Genomic DNA, 13,180 nt, shown 5'->3' on the forward strand with positions numbered 1-13,180 from the left:
AGTTAGATCGCTGCTGTGTTCTGCAAGATAGAAGGGGATAGAAGCTGATCTTGGGTAAGATTTTCTTAAGTCTCTTATTTACACTTCTACTCTTTCATCAAGCCTCCAGTTCCTCAAGGGTCTAGTGCCCTTCTCTTGCCTTCTTCCTGCCCACTCTTCCTATCCTCAACACTTCACCTGATCCCCAAGGGCCTCAAGCTTCAGAATGATTCCTTGGCTCCTTCTCTAGATGCTTCCTCTCAATTGAGTCATAGCTTAACTATGAAAAAAGCTTATTATTTCAATAATTTATTAGTTGCTTACCATATACGAGCTAATATAATGCAATAAAGTTACAATTTTGAATAACATTTAAATGTGTTAGATAAATTTTATTGAGTTTTGTTTAATGACAAATCTAATTTTCTTTCACATATGCTCAAACTTTTAAATGATTTTTCTGTATATAGTACTGTTAATGATGTCCCAAGACTAGAATTAAAGGAAACAAAAAGTTCTTATAAAATGTTATAAAAGCAACACGAAGAATATCAGTTAATATTCACATGTACTGGGCTTCCCTGGTGACACAGTGGTTGAGAGTCTGCCTGCCGATGCAGTGGACACGGTTCATGCCCCGGTCCGGGAAGATCCCACATGCCGCGGAGCAGCTGGGCCCGTGAGCCATGGCCGCTGAGCCTGCGCGTCTGGAGCCTGTGCTCCGCAACGGGAGAGACCACAACAGTGAGAGGCCCGCGTACCGCAAAAAAAAAAAAAAAAAAAAAATTCACATGTACTATGTCTTACCACATTAGTTAAATTTTGTTTTTATCACCATTTTACAGATCAGGAAATGAAGACTTTTATAGGTTGTGTGATTTGGCCAAAGTTACCTAGTAACCAGTGGAACTGATTTAAGCCCAGTTACAGTCTAGGCCCACAATCAAAAAAATGTGTGCTGAGGAAGTGGATTTCTCTACTTTGTCCTCAGCCCTAAATATCTGCTCAAGGCTTCAGAGTCTGCATCCAGGAGACAAGGGCCACCCTATCAAGCCACCTGTTTGAAGTTCACAGCTGCTGCACAGTTGCTGCATAAGAGCTCTTTCTAAAAATTTGTAACAATAGTTTCTACTTTTTTTCTCCACTAAATAAATGCTGAACTTAATATTTTAAAACATACTTCCTCAGTACAATTCTGGCTGCTCAAAAAATTTTAATCATTTTCATTGCTTCTAATTTTCAAGTCTTAAAGCCTTGCAACAAAGAAAATATTTTCAAAAGAAAAGGAAATACTACTGCTACAATTAGGATAAAGGTTCAGCACAAGGACTTCCATTTTCAAATTATATTTCAAAACATTTCTTCAGCAACTGAGGAGGGTTTCTGGGATTGTTACAGAGTTTGCCTGTTTGGATGCAGTTAGGTTTTGAGCATGCCACTAGTCTACAATAATAAGGCATAATTAAACACCAGACCATTAAAATATAAGGAAAACAAATAGCCATCTAATAGGTCCTCCAAAAATCAGTAAATGTATTTTCAAAGATATGCTACCACCAAACATTTATAGCTTTAAATTTAGTAAGGACTTTAGAGTAAATCAATATAATTAAAATAACTTTGGTCTATTTTAGCCAGGTAAATTGGAACCCTAGGAAAATAGTGGGATAATCAAGGTCAAGATAAATGTTTTATTCATTTAGGCTATAGTTTGGATATGAAGTCTGTTGTTTTTTAGTAAATTAGGCATGTCTTCACGACATTCAAAATAGTCCCTCTAAAAAAATAAATCAAGATTGGATGTGGGTAACTGCAACAGGATATTAACAAGAGTGTTTTTCCTTCTCTTTTTTAGCCTAATTAGGAATCTAAGAACATTCTCATGTATGTCCCATGTCATTTATTCATGTGTGGTTTATATGTGCTATACTTTCCCCCTGGACAGCTCAATTTAATGGTCAAGATGATTCTGGAGGTTTACATTCCTCTCTCTGTAGCCAGTGCAAAAGAGGTCAATTTTAGTGACTACCTAAACAAAAGTAATTGTATAATACATGCAAATCCACTTTTCAGCAACTGATTTTAATTATATGCCCTTTTACTCTATGTGAACTGTAAGTACTATTTATTCAGTCATAATTCTAAGTATGCCTAGTATAACAATTCTGGCATTAAGTGCTACAATTTTCCAGATCAGCAGCAACTATGTGACATATATTTTTGAATAATTACTAATCATCCACTATGTGCAAGGAACTATTTATAGACTCATTGATAAACAATTTATCCTATCATGTAATTGATTTTTCTACTGTGCGCCAGACAATATGAAGTACCAGAGTCTCAAAAGATAAATCTCCTAAGTCCGTTGTTCTTAATTAAGGAACTGAGAGTTTAGCTCAATGATTCCGAGCTTTTGGGGGCTCACAAGCTCCTCAGAGAATCTGAGAAACTACGGAATTTCTCCCAAGAAAAATGAAGGCATTAGCACAATATTGCATGTGATTTTGAAGTTAGTTTTACTCCACTTAAGTCCTTTAAGACAGATCAGATTTAAAACCCTTACTCAGCTATTGTCTGTAAAAGATTAGTCAGTTATAAATCTCTCTGTGATTCAGTTTCTTTATTTGTAAAGTAGGTCTAAAATAACCTACTTATAGGGCTGTTGGTGGATTCAATAATGTAGTGTATATAAAATATTTTGTGAAGTACCTAAACATAGGTTACTGCTTAAAGACTGGTAGTTAACAACTACTATGTTACTACTACTATTATTACTCCTATTCTGACTACTGCTATTACTACTACTGCTGCTGTTGCTGCTGCTGCTGCTATTATTATTATTACTCCTATTCCTATTATTAGTAGACTTTACAAAGTTTTGTGTTAAAACTTTCCCATTTTACATGACAAGAAATTGAAATTTCAGTACATTGGATTACCCAGGGTCAGAAATCTGTTAAGTATCAGAACTGGAATTTAAATATCAGTTTTGACTTTACCAAAACTAGTGCACTAACTGGTTAAACACTGTCTTGAATCAAAAATCTATGAGTGACAATGTTGAAAAGTATGCTAAGATCAAGTTTTGAAGAGTTCTGAATGCTAGGTTTAAGAGTTAGATCATTATGTAGGAGACAACAAATACCATGAAAAATTAATATAAAGATGATATTGCTGTAGGGTAATTTGGCATCAGTGTGCAGGTATGATTGCAGTGGGAAATGACTGAAGGCAAAGGCAGCAGTTAGAAGACTGATTTAATAGCCAGAATTATTAGCTGATGAGGACCTAAACTCAGGCAGTGATGAAGGGAACAGAAAACTAGAAAGGAAAATAATTGAGTGATAGAATGATTGAAATAATTTCTTGAGTTATGCTATTTCCCATCATTAAGTTAAAGTTGATCATAATCCCTTAAACACCAAAATCCACATTAAAAATTGCTTCATATTTTACTATCATTACTGCTAAAGATAGAAAAATTAAACCTAGATTTAAATTTTCAAAGTATACCATTTAGTATACTAAATGGTTATGATCTTAAAAGTTATCAATTTAAGATCCTTTTATAAATATTTCACATTATTTTCACATAGCATCTAAAATTGACTATGCTGTAATTTTTGAGCTCAACTAGATAATGAATAATTAGCAAGAAATGGTAAAACAAAGTTGTAAAATGTTTCATTCACTTGCTTTTACCAGCATACCTAGATTGTGATTCCTACGTGTTTGACTATATCTGTTTCTTCACTGACATAAGCTTATCCTACAGCAGAAGTGCTTGAAAGGTTTACTGTAACAGCATTGATATGTTACTTCTAATAAACAGGGCTGGGTCACAACAAGGAGATAGGTTGGGCCTTTTTGAGTAAAAGCATTGGGCTTACTATGATGCAAAGAGGCAGAATTAGAACAAGCAAGCCCTCTGTAAATAGCATACACAGCTGCAAGCTCAAGGTCAGTTTGTGCACGCAGCATGCCTCTGCTCCTATCAGCCTATCTACCAAAACGTTCATAATGCTGGAATCCAATCCATACTTTCATATGAGAAGAATAATTTGCAAAATAATTAATACATTTTGTTCATAAAATTCCTGCTTTTTTAGCCTACATGTTTGGACACCAGAAATTTTTGTTTTTATTTTACTTTGGAGAACTTCCCCTAACACTTATTAAGCCAATCATAAGTATGTACAGAATCCTCAGGAAAATGTTGGGAAAGTAATTTTAGGATGGGGAAAGAAGAAGCCTAAGGAGTTAGGACGGAGGTGGGACTTATTTGGACACCTGGATAAACTCAGGTATTTAGCTGGTTTATTTTTACCTCCTAAATGAAAATGAAAATTATAGAACAGTAAGCTTAAAATTACCAGCTCTTGAGGTCCATAATACAGTCCCTCACAGAAAGAGCATATAAACTGCAATGTGAGGGATGTAGCAAGGAGGAATTAACAGGAAAGCAAGTGAAAGGTTATAACAGAAAGACCTGAATAGATTTAGTCGTGTACTGAGTCACCTGAGTGGGTATATATGGCCCTCAGAGTAAACCCATACAATGTGTTTCTTTGCACTGGATATTGTTTACATGGGCAGAAACGACTGACGCATATTCCAGTACAACTGCATGTTTTCTGAAGATGGGAACATATTAAAGAATTAGAGAATTTAAAAGTTGGGAGGGTAAAAGTTTAGTTATTTTCTGAATTTTGCTTTTCCTAGTTCACTGCCACCTGATAATTCATTTTTGGTGATGTTATGAACCTAATTGTTTAGGTCTACATAGTTTCTGTTTTCAGGGGGAAAAAAAGAAAAGCAAACAAACAAAAACAATTCTCTATACCCAAGTGTTTGTATACAGATTTATTAACAAATTATAAGCAAATTTGCTTTTATAAAACATTAATAAATAAATCAAACAACCATGACTATAGTAAAGAAGCCATAATATATTAATGATTCATTCAGAACTCCTGATGTTTTTCCTTTTTTCCCTAACAGAAGCATTTTCCCAGAAGAACCTATTTTGGCTCAACAAGGGGAGACAAAGGTGATTAATAATTATAATTATTAATATAACTTAATAATTATAATTAATTTATATTGATATATTATAATTAATATTAATTTTGTAATTATTAATATAAATTATTAACATTATTTTTAAAGGTGTTCCTTTTTTGTTTTTCTCTAAAGCAATCCTCCTTTTTACACTCCCTAGACTGCCTTATTTTTTTTTTTAGTAAAAGCCAACCAAATGTGAAAAATATAGAAACAATGATAAGCTTAACACCTTAACATAATCATGTATTTTTACAGCAAGCTTCCTATTATATACATATTTATTTATTTATAACTAGTTACAGCTATTGATACCAATGGTGAAAGGCAAATGTGTTTGACTTCCTTCAATGTTCATTTTAGAACAGTGATCTGAATTCATATTTGTGTTCTAAGAGTGATAAGATAAATGTATAATTTTATTTGAGCAATTAATTATCATTCATATGTGAAGAAAAAATTAAATGCAGAATCACAAATTTGATACTTATTTGTGTAGCCAACAGTAGTGAGGATTAAGTGAACTAGTTCTTCAAAAATATTTTAGTAAAGTAGTGAACTTAAAATATATACATTTATATGGCACATATGAAGAAACTCAGAAGATTCATGCTTGGCCTGTTGTTCATAGAAAGTTTTGAAAAATGTTTCTGAAGCTTGCAAAAGGATGTGATGTCACCTAAGTGTCTTCCTTATCTAATTTCTTCAAGTTTGATTTTAAAGTGATGAAACCAAAATAGAAGATGAAAATGAAAGCAAAAATAAAAAAGACATTTCTTTTATTTTAATTACTTCAGCAGAGGTGTAGCAGAATAGCTTGTCTCGATTTTATTTAGCAAACAAATATTTGAAAGCCTGGGGTTTTAACTTAGGAATTGGCAGAATATTCTATTGGCAATGTGCTTATGAATTTCAAATGTTCTGGAAAATGTTTTCTTTCTAGGATACATTAGTTGGAAGGAAACCATAACCTAAATGTCTTGACAAATTTGTGTGTGTGTCTGTATGTTTTGTAAGTAAAGCAATAAATACGGCACCTATGTTTCATGATTTTACAGGCCCTATGAAAATAAATTCATATAATAACTTCAGTGTAGCCTTGGAAATTTCTTCAGCAGACAGGAAGACTTAAAAATGTATTACAAATATTGACTGAAAAAAGGCAAGGCATGCAAACTCCTGATTTTGAGATTTCTTTCGCTACTAATTACCTTTTAATTGCAAAAGGCCTAATTAACTGGAAAGTAGTTTCCTCATTTACTAAAAGGGAATGAAAATTTATATCCACAGAGTACCCACAATGGTCCAGAATGTTAATTCTTACAACAACCCCTTCAGGTAGGTATAATTACCCTCAAATCACAGCTGAAGATAGGAAGATTTGGAGTAAACGACTTAAAAGCTGATTAAGTGGCACAGGCAAGTTTGTACTTAGTTCTGTTTGAACCCAAAGTCTTTTGCCTGTTCTGAATATGACTTTCAATTGATTTATTATCACAAACACACACACACAAAACCTGCCTTGAATAAACGTCATCACCTAAACCAACATAAAAGACATTTATGTAACCTTATGACACAAATGAAAAAGAGAAACAATGCTGACACCAAAAGGAATATAATTTCCTTTAATGTTTGCTCATGAACTGTTAGTTTCCATACACACGGTAAGAACTTATCATCCACTGCCTGCTTAATCAGTAACAGATGCCATCCATAAGAGGTACAAAAGTCTCTGAGGAACTTAACTATACTCCACTAGAGAACACCTACCATCCTGTGCTGTGTGAAGGGGTGTGTTGATAAAACATCACTATCACCACATTACTCCATTGCTCAAAATTCTAAAATGATGTCTAAGTAACTACAGTTCAAATAACCCATTATAAACTAACCCCCATAATCTGGTTCAACATTTCTTATCCAGTCCATCTACCACTGTTCATCAATACATAGCTTAACTTTTAAGAGTCCCGCAATAAACTATATTAATTTTTACCTCTCTCAGTTTCTTCATGCTAATACCCTATGTATAAATCCTATAAATCATTTACTCCTCTTTTCACATTGTTTAAAGTTTTAGTATCTGCTCTATTGTGATCACACCACCTTAGGCAGTCAATGTTAAGAAATGAGAATTGAACTGTATATTAATGATTCTATTTATTCCATCACTAATGCTGTTTCATTAGTTATCCTAACAAAGTAATATTTACCAAAAGCTATTTTTAGCTGTGTAGAAGCAGATTTTGTATATTCCACTAAATTATTAATATATCCTTAGTAAAAAAATAGAAGTAGAAAATTAAAGATTCTGTGTGTAAGTTTTTATACTTGAAAAGTCTTGGGAAAAATCCTTAAAATATGATTTTTCAGTCACTCTTTGTAAATAACTTCAATAATGATAATATTGTTCTAGTTTTTCATTGCTATATAACAAATGAGCAGTTTAAAACAAAAGACATTTATTATCTCACAAACCCTGTGGCTCAGGAAACTGAGAGTGGTTTAACTGGGTTGTTCTGGCTCAAAATCTCTCATGACGGTTGTAAAAGGAAAGCTGTTGTCTGGGCTGTCAAAAGTCATGACTAGGGGCAGTTCTGTAGGCCATGGCTTCTGTTAGCTCTTGGATAGACATGCTGCTCTCATCGCATGGGCTTTCCATATGTTGCTTAAGTATCCCCGTGATATGTTGTCTGACTTACTCCACAGTGACTGTAAGAGAGAGACAGAAGGACTGTCTGAGATGGAACCTGCAGTCATTTACAACATAATCTTGGAAGTGATTTACCATAATTTCTTCCATATTCGATTCATTAAATGTGAGTCACATTGTGCAGGTCACATATATGAACAGAGGGAGGGTATTACACAAGAGTACAATTACCAAAAAGTGAATCATTTGAAGCCACTTGGAGTCTGGGTCCTCCAACATTAATAATAATAGTGAATGCTACCATTTTGGAGTAATTTCTAGGTTTCAGACATTGTAATAGGTATTTGCATTCATTATAATAATTATGCAAGGGAAATTCTTCCATCTATGTTTTCTTTATGAGGAAACTGCATAGCTAGTATTGTTAAATAAATAGCAAGGAATATTACTGGTAATTGGCAGAATCAGGATTCAAATTCAGGTTGATTTGTCTTCAAGGTCAGCAATTTTTCTCCCTTTCAATACTTTGCCTTCTTTATTTTCTACAGTATCAATGATAAATAATCTAGATTATGATGAATTTTATTCCACACAATGTTTTAGGAATTCATGCTGCTTTAGCTTAGAGGAAATAAGAATCTTATCAAATTACCCTGCTGTTAACTTTAATAAATTCATTTTAGGCAAAAATTACAAACTTCAAAATCTGCTACTTTTCAACATGACTCAAATAGATACAGAAATATTATAGAACAGATCCAACTTGCTAAATTCTGATATGAAATATTTGTGCTCAGAACTGCTCTCCCAAGAATTTTGCAGAAATATAGGAGCTTCTTCATCTTTAGCTGCATACTGGGAGTTTGCATGAGCCTCCTCAGTCACTGTTCTTCCACACTGGCTGGAGAACAAGGAATAAGTGATAAAAAGGAACCAGTGGAGGCTAAAATGAACTTTACTGAATGAGTTATGATATTTGTTGATTAATGAAGAATACACTTTCCATTTAATTCTGCTAAAGTAGTTCCATGTCCACATGTTATAATAATGAGTAATCTAGAGTCTTCCCTTTGTATCTTTGGCAAGGAGATTATGTAGATATATTTTCAGATTAGTAACTCAAGTTTCGGTAACCAAATTTTTGGACAAACAAAATTAGAGCTGAAAATACAATGCAGAATTAAATGCAACACTTGTAACTTGCATTAACAATGTGACAAATATCATTACAAAAGTTAATATAAAAATGTCAGTATGTTTTTCTCTATTCATCATAGTTCCTATCATGTTAACCATCATATCATCATCTATTATGTTAATTATATTCACTTTTTGTCATTTTGTATCCTTCTGGCCTCCATCTTGTGATATCTTCAGGTCAACTATGTAAAAAATAAAGGGAGAGAAGTGGATTGTAATTCATCATCACCATGAAGATCATTAAGCACAGTTGTCTGTTACATAGAAAATGGAAAGCAAAAAAAAGGAAAGATAAATCAGAGCCTCTTTTAGGATCAAAGGCTTGAAAAAGCAAGACACTACCAAATAGAAATGTAAAACACCTGTGGAAAATGTAGATAAAAATATATAATTTTAAATTATTTTATAACATATGCTTCTTACTCAGCTAATTAGAAATTTCCAACAATATGTTACCAATTCTAAAAAAAAATGCTAACCATATGCAATTGCTTTCAAAACTCCAGTCTCCTTTGGCCGCTAAGCTATTAAAGACACATAGCACCTAGATTAGTAAAAGCACCTTTCTTCACACTAATACAAAGAGCTTTGGTTTTTATTCTTTATATTTGAATATTCAATATCCAAACTTCAAACTTAAAGCTATTCGCATTTCTCTAAATTACACATCTAGAACAGATCTTCCCAAAAAACTTTATTTTTACCCAGAGAAGTACCTATGTTTTCCACCCATCTCATTTTCTGTTTCTAAGACAATTTCCTTTTCGGGATAAAGTGGGTCCATCTACTATCTTAATTTGATAGCAGTCACCTGTTTTATGGTCTTTGCTATTGACCGTTGTCAGATTTTTGAAAATCTAAATAATTTAAATCCACATATTTTTTCGAGTTTCTTAAGTATCTTCTCAACACATCCCAATTAACTAGTAGGGATTACCCTTCCTGGAAACAATATTGTTGTTCCCCTAATAATTTATTTAATACAATTGTATTTTGTACCCACACTTTATTATTTGCAGCTTTTATTAATTTCTACCAAATTGCTTGGCTATATATGTGACCTGCTAGTCTATTTTTCTGCCCACCCTATTAAACACCTGGATCTGATGCCACTGATACATGTAGGCTTATGTGATGACTTGTCCTGAAATATCAATCTGTTCATTTCTGGAAAATTATATGAATAGAATTTTCCCCAACAAGGTTTTCCATCATAAAAAGATAACAATATAACTACTTATGATTTTTCCATAATAAATTCACTACTTATCTCACAATTATTCCACTGACTCTTTATGCATTATCTTCCTTTCAACAATTGTAAAGCTTTTATATTTATCTTTTAGTACCTTACAAGTGCCTAATCAAAGTTTATTTCAGCCAAACTTAATTCCTTTACATGCATTTATTCATCAAGCAAACAGTTATTGACTGTCAGATCAAGTGCACAGACCTTACTCTCAACTAGTTTAGCCTGATAGGGGAGACTGATAAATAAACAGAAAAATACAAACAGCTAAAATCACAGAGACATAAATTCATTCAATGACCATATGCTTAACATCTAAAACATTGCCAGTATAGTGGATTCAGAGACCAATAAGCTAAAGTCCCAGTCTCAGTCTATGATTGTCAGATGGATGTTTAAACAAGGACAAGGAAGTTTTGTGAGTGTTCCAGGTGCTAAAATTAAAGTATGTATAGGCTATTGAAATCTAAGATGAGAAAATGAACAGTTCCATTATAATTTTGTTGTAAGACTGAGTCTTGAAGTTTGAAACTGGAGTTTGGGCAACAAGTTGTGTTCTAATCAAAATACATATAGGAGAAACAATGAGAATCTGAAACAAGCCAGCAGTGGTATGGATGGCAAGGGTAATATCGCCTAACAGAGTTTAAATAACAGAATCAATGTGACCAAGTTAATGTGGAGAGTAGTTGACATAAAGGGCAAAGAAACAAACAAACACAGACAAAAAAATTCAGGATGACACCAAGTTTCTGCTTTAGATGACTAGATGGGTGCTGATACATTAACAAAGGTATAGAATATAAAAACTGCAGCAGATCTGAGGATATAATAAGGTAACTTTTAAATATATTCATTTGAGATTCCTATGGTGCAGTGAAATTTGGGTTTGGAGTTCACAAGAAAAAGTGACTTAATATTATACTTCTTCAAGTCTTTATTATATACGTAGTTTAATCCATGGTACTGAATAAAGAGAAAGACAAAGGGTATAGAAAGAAAAAACACTAAAACAAAATAAAATCCATCGTTAATATTTAGAGGGTAGAAGAGAAGGAAATCATGAAGAAGAGTGACTTAGAGTAGTTCAAACAGAAGAACATAGAGTAAGTAGCCAATAGGAAGTTTAAAAGAGCTGAAAGTTTTACGAGAACATAGATTAAATACAAGTAGTTACCAAGAGAGGAATGAGCTAAAAAGGTTAATGGATTTGGCAACTAAGAAGTGATAATGATTTCTGAGAGATTGAAGGTGGATTTAAATGGGAAAAGTGAAGGAGAAGTAAAGCAGTCGAGATATTATGCACTCTAGAATGTTGGCTGTAAAGTAGAGATCACTGCCATATTTTGTGGGTTCCCATGTCTTCCTCAGTTCAGTTACATTAAGTTTTTCAGAGTAAACTTTTTCAGTAATTTCAGTAACTGAAATTTTTTCAGTAAAATATACATATTACAAAATTGCACATGTCCTAATTGTACAGCTTAATTGATCTTCACAAATTGATAAACCATGTAATCAATGTTTAGATCAAGAAATAGAACGTTACTAGCAATCTATCCCCTTGTGATTCCTTCCTGGTCACTACATCTCCAAACTAACTGTTATAAGATTCTTACAACCAAAGATTAGTTTGGAACTCTACATTAAAGAAACAAAATTGTATAAATCTATTCTGTGAAAGGCTTTTTATAGGTAAGCATACAGTGAGGTTCTTCCATGGTTTTGCACATTGTTCATTCTCAATACTATAAAATATTCTGTTGAATACATAACACCATATATTATCTATCATGTTGTTGATAAATATTGAAGTTGTTCCAGATTGAGGTTCTTAAAAATAGTGTTGCTTTGAATATTATACTACAAGTCTTTTTTGTACACAGCACACCATACATGTACACACACATACAATGAAATGCCCATTCACTGGGCATACATACCTTCAGCTCAAATAGTGAAAAATAGTTTTCCAAAATGTAAGCAGCAATTTTTCACTACCTTCAGTACTGTATGGGGCTCTGATTGTTTCACAGTCTCATGAACAATTGCTAGAGTCAATCTTTCTATTAGCTCTTCTGCAGGATGAGTGCTATATCATTGTGTTCTTAATTTATACTTCCCAGAAGACTAATGATGTTGAACAATTTTCACATGCTTATTCACATATTCTTTTTTGTGAATTGCTCCTTCATGTATTTTGCCTATTTTTATATTAGCTTACCTATTTTTGATTTGTTGACGTTCTTTATGTACATCAAGGGCTGTGAAGGATCTGAGATTTTGTCCTATTTGAGAAGTAAGAAGCTAGCCTGACACCATTTCAGGCTGAAAGAAGACAAAAGACGCCTGAGTCAGAGACAGAGGATCTTTTTACTCATGGTAAATCAAGCATCATAAACATCAGTACATTTTTATTAGTTTCCCATTACCCCAAGTTCTATGGGGGTGATTTTGGCCCATTCAGTGTGATGTATTAAAGAGGAAGAAATCTGAGATTAGAGTACCAAAATCTTTTATAATGGGCACTAAGTATGCCTGCCCTTTATTCTAGAGAAAGATATGCTTATTATACTGGGCAGTAAGCATGACTGCTCTTTGCTCCAGAGTGGTGCACTATCTGTATCTTTCAAGGCTGTCTGCTATACAGTTTGGAAAGATAGCTCAGAAAAAATTGTAGTTACTACCTCATATGTAAGATGTACAGAAATGCAAGAAATCTATGAAGAATTTTATTCTAACAATATATTCTGAATATAGGAATTACAAATATCTACTCCAAATAAACACCTTGTCTTTTCATACTCTTAATGGTGTTTTCTCTTAAATGAACAAATGTTCTTAATTATAATGAAGTCTAACTTATGGTCAATGCTTTTTAAATGTGTCTTGCATACAATATTTTCTGGACACGGTTAAGAAGATATTTTCCTATGTTACATTTTGGAAACTATATGGTTTTACCTTTCACATTAAAGTATATAGTGTAAGGTTAGCTGTCAATATTCATCTTTTTCTATCCATATGGATATCCA

The 13,180-nt window shown here is 33.1% G+C and overlaps 1 protein-coding gene across 1 annotated transcript in view; it reads right to left on the reverse strand.

Moving 5' to 3' along the window:
* The window catches only part of MMP16 (matrix metallopeptidase 16), a 352,820-nt gene that overhangs the window by 127,940 nt on the left and 211,700 nt on the right, over window positions 1–13,180 (reverse strand). The gene's annotated exons all lie outside the window — the stretch shown is intronic.

Source organism: Neophocaena asiaeorientalis, unplaced genomic scaffold, assembly GCF_003031525.2.
Source record: "Neophocaena asiaeorientalis asiaeorientalis breed wild unplaced genomic scaffold, Neophocaena_asiaeorientalis_V1.1 scaffold555, whole genome shotgun sequence".
Taxonomy (NCBI): domain Eukaryota; kingdom Metazoa; phylum Chordata; class Mammalia; order Artiodactyla; family Phocoenidae; genus Neophocaena; species Neophocaena asiaeorientalis.